Source organism: Mauremys mutica, chromosome 10 (assembly GCF_020497125.1).
Source record: "Mauremys mutica isolate MM-2020 ecotype Southern chromosome 10, ASM2049712v1, whole genome shotgun sequence".
NCBI lineage: Eukaryota > Metazoa > Chordata > Testudines > Geoemydidae > Mauremys > Mauremys mutica.
In genome coordinates this window covers 58,934,847-58,941,542 of record NC_059081.1, presented here as the reverse complement: position 1 = coordinate 58,941,542, position 6,696 = coordinate 58,934,847, and positions in this window count along the sequence as shown.

The window sequence follows — 6,696 nt, the reverse complement described above, 5'->3', positions numbered from 1 at the left end:
GTGGATAATTGACCTGTAGAAAAAAAAGAAATATATTATGAACCAAAAAAACAAACACAAATCCTATATGCTGTGCATCTTATTTCTAGACTCCCATAACCCTCCCATCATTTTAAAAGTTAAATTAAATCTCTATGTTTTAAGTTTACAAAATTAACTAAGGTTTGTTGCCTGCTTTGTTTTTGGTTTTTTTCTATTCCCTGAGACTACAAGGGCAAGCAGAACGCAGAACATCAGCAAGTTAAAACCCTCCCACCCTATGCCCAAAGCCAGGCTCTCTCCTGAGAGAAAGACGCAAATTGAGAAACCTGCAGCTCCCAGGTCTAAGGGCCAAAACACAGCGCTGCTTCCTAGTGTAGACACAGCCCAAGAGTTTCCCCCTCAAACCCCAGCTGCAAAGGTAACAACAAACCGCGGAGGGTTACAAATTGATAAGAGCCGATAAAGGGCAAGCGGGCAGAGACCTGGCCACGAACTGCGATCGCTGCTTCGTCCCCCTCTGGCAATGCCCGCCCGCGCCCTCAGACCCCTCCCGCCCCATGTCTGGTGACCCCCCCGCTGCCGACTGCCTCCAGCCCCACTCCCCGCGCCCTGCCCCCGGGGCAGTGATCTCTGGGGCGAGGGGCCGACTCCCTCGTTCCTCCCTCTGACACTCGCCTCCTCTTTCCAGCGGTCCCGCCGCCCTTTGCCCTGTCAGCCGCCCCCGGCTCTCACGCCTAGGCTGCGCCGGGCCCTGCTCCTCCCCACCCCGGTAGCTTACCCCGGGCGCAGGGGGCGGGCGAGCGGCCGGCCTGGGAGCGGCTCCTCTCCGCGCGCAGCCGCTAATGCAGCTGCCGGACACAGCTCGGCGGGGCGCAGGGAGGAGGCCGGGCCCGGCCGCACCGTCCCGCCCACATTCCAGCGCAGCCGGCTCCGGCCCCGCCCCGCTCCGCCGGGGGGAAGCGGGAGGAGACGCCGCCATCTTGACTCCTGGCAGGACTAGGCTCCCTTGGCTCTGCGGGAGCCAGGCCCCGGGCGGGGGGTCAGGCCAGTCGCCAGGAGGGAAGGGCCTGACCCAGGGAGCCAGCAAGCTGGCCCTTAGCATGGGTGTCTCTGGCCCCTTCAGGGGACCTGCTTCCTCAGCCGACTGCCTGGAGGGACAAGGCAGCATCAATGTTAAGGAACGTCCCCAGCCAGCACACAGCAAACACGCAGCAGGCGCGGGGTGTGGGAGAGGGGCTGAGGGGGGCAGATAGGAGACACCAGGGTCTCTTTTCGAGCGGGCGTTCCAGTCGAAAGCCAGACACCTGGCACCCCTATAAAGGTGTGTAGTGGGATATATCCAGAAAGCACTAAAAACAGCATTTCTGCTAACACAGCTTTTACTGTACAATGCTTAGCTATGTGGAAGGAAAGATACCAATGGTAGCAAGGGGTTTGTACATCATTTGAAATAAAAATATTTAATTATGACATAAAACAAGTATTCAGTACCTTGAGCACTCCATGAATGGGAACAAAATATTGGAGCTGCAGAGAAGCCAAATAATTTAATCACGTAGATCAATACCAGAAAAATCCTGCTCTCATGCTGTATATAGGTCCAGGATTCCAGTTTATGGACTACAACAGTAATAAAAAACACGACTTCCCATGTTTTAAGCAAGCTCTCCGAGGATTGGTTTGGGGCATATTGGCCATTATCAATTAAATATTCTTACCCCTTTTCTACTTTTAGTATTATTTGAAAAATGTCCTTTATGTACATAACACCAGTAACCTCCCATCATCTGCAGGTCGTATAATCTGTTGCTATTTGAAAGTAGTTTAGTCCCCATTTAGAATGGGTTTTGGTTTTTCCAATAGTTCTTTTTTAGCCCATAGGACTTTCACTTACTTCCTTTTGCTCTTTCTCATGCCTGTGCTCAAAATATCAGTCTTGTGGTGTCTACCACGTTAAAGCAAAGCTACCACAAGTTTCAGAAAGGAAATAAGACTTTTCTTAACAGTCTTTACTCTTATCCAGCTATTGTTCAGAGAGTTTATTTGATAGTGCCACTGTTTACATTGTTATATATTACTGCAAAAGTCATGCTCTCCTTTAAAACACAGAAATAACCAAGTTGTTATTTTAGTACGTGGTAATTTATTTAATTATCCTGTCACTACATGGTATTTCCCTAACTGATTAACAGTCAGGTCCCAATCCAGTAAACAATGGCTCTGCTCAGGTGCATAAAGTTAAGCAGATGCATAAATGTTTGCAGAATAGGAGCTTTACTGCTTAAGTAAAGGCTATTTGTATCAAATATTTGCACTTCAAAATAAAACTTTGCAAAATAAAGGTTATTATATTACAGCAAGACTCCACAGGCTACCTTACGTTTTGTATTTCTTTTCTGTTGTTTACACTGTGTGATTTTATTTCATTATTACAGATTTGTCATTTAATTAATTTTTCACATTTAATTTTTATTGGCAGAAGTAATAAAAGTAAAACAATTTTTATAATTGTTTAATGTAAAGAATATGTTTTATATATGTTTTATAAAGTAACTTAACTGGTTTGCAAATATTACAAGGGCTAGATAGTTTACCACATTCAACAGCATTGTAGGATCAAATCACTCATTTCAGAATGAATGAGAAGACTTATTTTATATCTGTCATAAGAAAACGGACAGCTTATTTGTAATATCTACCAGTGCACATCTAATTTTTTCTTCCAATTTGTTTGCACTGACTATTCTCCCCCCACAAAACTCGAGGACAGCATAGTCAAAAGATTGCAGAGTTCACCCAGAAAAAAATTCAATTAATTATCCACATAAAAACACTGTGATACTTAAGGCATTCCTTAGAAATAATTTATTTCAGTTCACTGGGACAAGTTAGACTATTTTTGTGTTTGGATTTTTTGTTCTGGAGTACATGCCATGTTACTGTATTTTCTTCCATTATGTTTCCACGTTTACTATGTTTACTTCTGTTCTTTCACATATATACATTATTTCTGTTACTACATGATGCACGGTTTTTCAAAAACTTTTTAATAATATGGTTCACATTTTAATACAGACATCTTCTGTAACCACCTCTCCTCTCATCTCTGACTGTAGAACACCTTCTTTCCAATTTATCATCAAAACACCTCTGTGGCGACTAAAGCAATTGCTTACATAGAAAGTTAATATTGGGGGGATATTTTAATTTATTTTAAGCTGTCTTTATTGTAGTTTAGCAACAGAAATAAGTAGGAACCAACACATGCAGATGCTGTTCATGAACCTTTGTTAGGGCCTCATCCTGCACTAATTGAAGTCTATGGCAAAACTCTCTGACTTTATTAGGAGAGGGTGAGGACTTTAGAGAGTATATTGCCGCTACCTATGGATTGTATATTTATTCTAAATCCAATAAAAACATTTAATCAGAAAAAAAACTATGGACAAATGTATATATCAGATTGTCTGCAGTTTCTGCTACCAAATTCAAGAATTAGTATTCTCTAGTCCAGGGGTCGGTAACCTTTCAGAAATGATGTGCCGAGTCTTCATTTATTCACTCTAATTTACAGTTTCACATGCCAGCAATGCATTTTAACATTTTAGAAGGTATATAATACCTTTTTTATAAGTATATAATATATAACTAAACTATTGTTGTATGTAAAGTAAATAAGGTTTTAAAAACGTTTAAGAAGCTTCATTTAAAGCTAAATTAAAATGCAAAGCCCCCGGACCAGTGGCCAGGACCCGGGCAGTGTAAATGCCACTGAAAATCAGCTCGCGTGCCGACTTCGGCACCCGTGCCATAGGTTGCCTACCCGTGCTCTAGTCAAAAGTAAAAGAAACAAGTTTATAATATTACCGAGTTTATGACTCATTCACACTGCAGATCTCAATGGTTAACTGTTTAACATAAAACAAGCAAGATAAGATAGAGCCAATAGCTAAACTGAATGTTACAAAGTCTTTAATCGCACAATCTATTGAGTTGGTGGTGCTGCATAGAATACATAGTTCTAAGAAAGTCTATTTCTTTAACATATCCAAGTTTCTTTTTCCTTTTCCTTTATTTTAAGAACATTCACATGGAAACAAGATCTTTGCTTCTCACACAATGGTTGGAATGGTTTTGTGCAAGCTTGTTTAAAATTAGTGTTACAGAGAAATGACTAATTTTGATCTTTTAAAGAAAATATAATTTAGGATTTTTGAAGTCCCCATAGGCTCTGCCCCCTGCTGATATTTGCTATTTCTCTTAGCAGCAGAGGGCAGCAGAAGCTGCCTGAGGCTTGCACAAACAGTTTGGAAAGAAGTGCTACTAATATCAGTGAGGAAGGGGACACCTGCTCAACCTCACACACATCCTTTAAAAATCTGGTAGCCTAGGAACTAAGCAGCAGCCCCAGCAAATAGAGGCAGCTGGCTGAGCAGGAGAGAGAAGAGGATGGAAGAAGACATATCCCATCCAAGCAGTCTGAGGAAGGGGCTGGGAAAGAACAACTCTACTCCAAATCAAATACAAGGACAGCTGGGCAATGCTGGGGAGTTCAGTCAGCTGTTAGTGCTGAGCTCCCACTTCCTCCTGCTGCTACTTATAGAGCACCCATTAGCCCTTCCATCCACTATGGTGAGGGAGAGGAAAAAAGGTAGGGCCTGTATAACTCTCTTCCACCTCCTCCCCTCAGGACTTGTTCTCTTGCACCTGCTGGATGTGGGGGTGGGGACTCCTTCCCACACCAACACTGTATTGTTTACATAGCTGTTGTTTGCCAGACAGCTGCACCCTTGGGCAGTGTCTGCTGCTTGATTGCTGATGACGATATAACAATAAGCTCTCAGCAGGGTATAGACCATGGGGAAGGAGGGAAAAATAAGGGCCAAAGACCCACTAATATATACACACACGTTTATTTAAAAACTGGTTATTCATTTAATTTGCCACTCAAACAAAAATGGTATACGTTGTTGGAGTCAACTTTTAAGGGTTTTGATGCCTTATTAACTGTACTAATTCCCATCCTGGACTCATAATCCATTTTTACATGATTGGTTGCTGTGTAAATGATTATGATGTTACAAACAAAGGAGTAGGCTTTCAAGCTGTGAATAATCAGCAAGAACAAATAAATCCAAAAGAAACAAAACTGGCATTTTCCTACTGACAGCTTCATAACAACAAAGAAAGAAATGTTTTAAAATATTTGCAAAGAGACTTTTGCAGCAGCTTTTCAAGAACTGGTTTGTTTGGTTTTTTTTGGTTTGTTTGGTTTTTGCATTAAATGGGTTGCTTCAGTCTTTAGTAAACATTAGTGTTCATATTGGCATCACTTGAACATACAAAAGAATTACTATACTAGCTCAGATCAGAACAGTGGTCCATCTACCAGCAAGCTGTCTTTGATAGTTGCCAGTACCAGACACTCTGGATTAAACTGCCAATCCTCCCCCTCCAACTCCCCCCACAAGGAAAAATTATGGAATAATTTGCCTGTAAACAAAGTTTCTTCCTAACCTCCATCAGTTAGTGGATGGCTTATGCCCTGAAGCATGAGGGTTTATATCCCTTGTATGTAAAAAAGATAATATGACTAATTTTATTTTGAATCCTATTCAATTCTTGGCTTCAATACAACCTTGGGGCCATGAGTTTCTCAGATTAATTATGCTCTGTGACAAAGTATTTCTTTTTTACAGTTTTAAAATTGTTGCCATCAACAAGGGCACACAGGATTGCTCAATTTAGCTTGTCTATCCTAATCATTGTTTTTATACCTTTTGTATACTAGGTTTTCAGCTGAGTTAACCAGTACAAAATATGGTATTGATCCACAGAATAAATACAGCAAGAAAAAATGAGGCATATACGTTCCCACATTTCCTATCAGTATGACAACTTTGTTCTGCCGACTTCCTATAGTAGTGAGAACGTATTTACATATTCAGGTCTGTTCAGTCTGTGTCTTACCTGATGAGACTGCCAACAAAGATATCAATTCATGACAGTTTGGAGCTGTGCACTATTTACCAACTAACCTGAAAACAACACTTCATTGCACGAGCAAACAAATCATCATATTTTAAATACTTTAGGTTTACTACCAACTGGATTTGAACCAGTAGCCTGGCCTGTAACTGCACTAGAGAACTGAACTATTGGGAATTGAGCGGATGGAATATTTATGAGTTACCAGTAGAAGACTGTGTATGAAAATACATATGTAATTTAGAATGAAAATGATCCACTAGTTATTTATCAAAGAATCACCTGGATTCATACTATGAACAAGTTAGATAAGTTTGGTGTGGTTTTAAAAAAATAAATCCATTACAACTGCCCGGCATTTCGGGAAATCGGACCCACAATTTCTTCCAGTATCTCACCTCTGTTCATATGCTTCTGTCAGTAAATTCTCTGTTGCCTCATTTTAATTTTCTTTGTTATGATGATTCAAGGTACAAGAGACTTCAGTGCTCTACTGGATGTTTTTAAGTGATATCTCTCAGGATTAGTTTTCCTCGGACAACAGAATGTCAGAAATATATTAATTGCTCATGCGCAAAACTGGGTCAGCTAACATGTGGAGAACTCTAAAGCCTTAATCATCATGATTAATGTCCTACATCTCAGTCCACGAACTATAGAATCTGTTGGAACAGACAGAAGCTACATTTTCCAATCCACCTTCCAGGCTTCCCCACCCCCATTTTC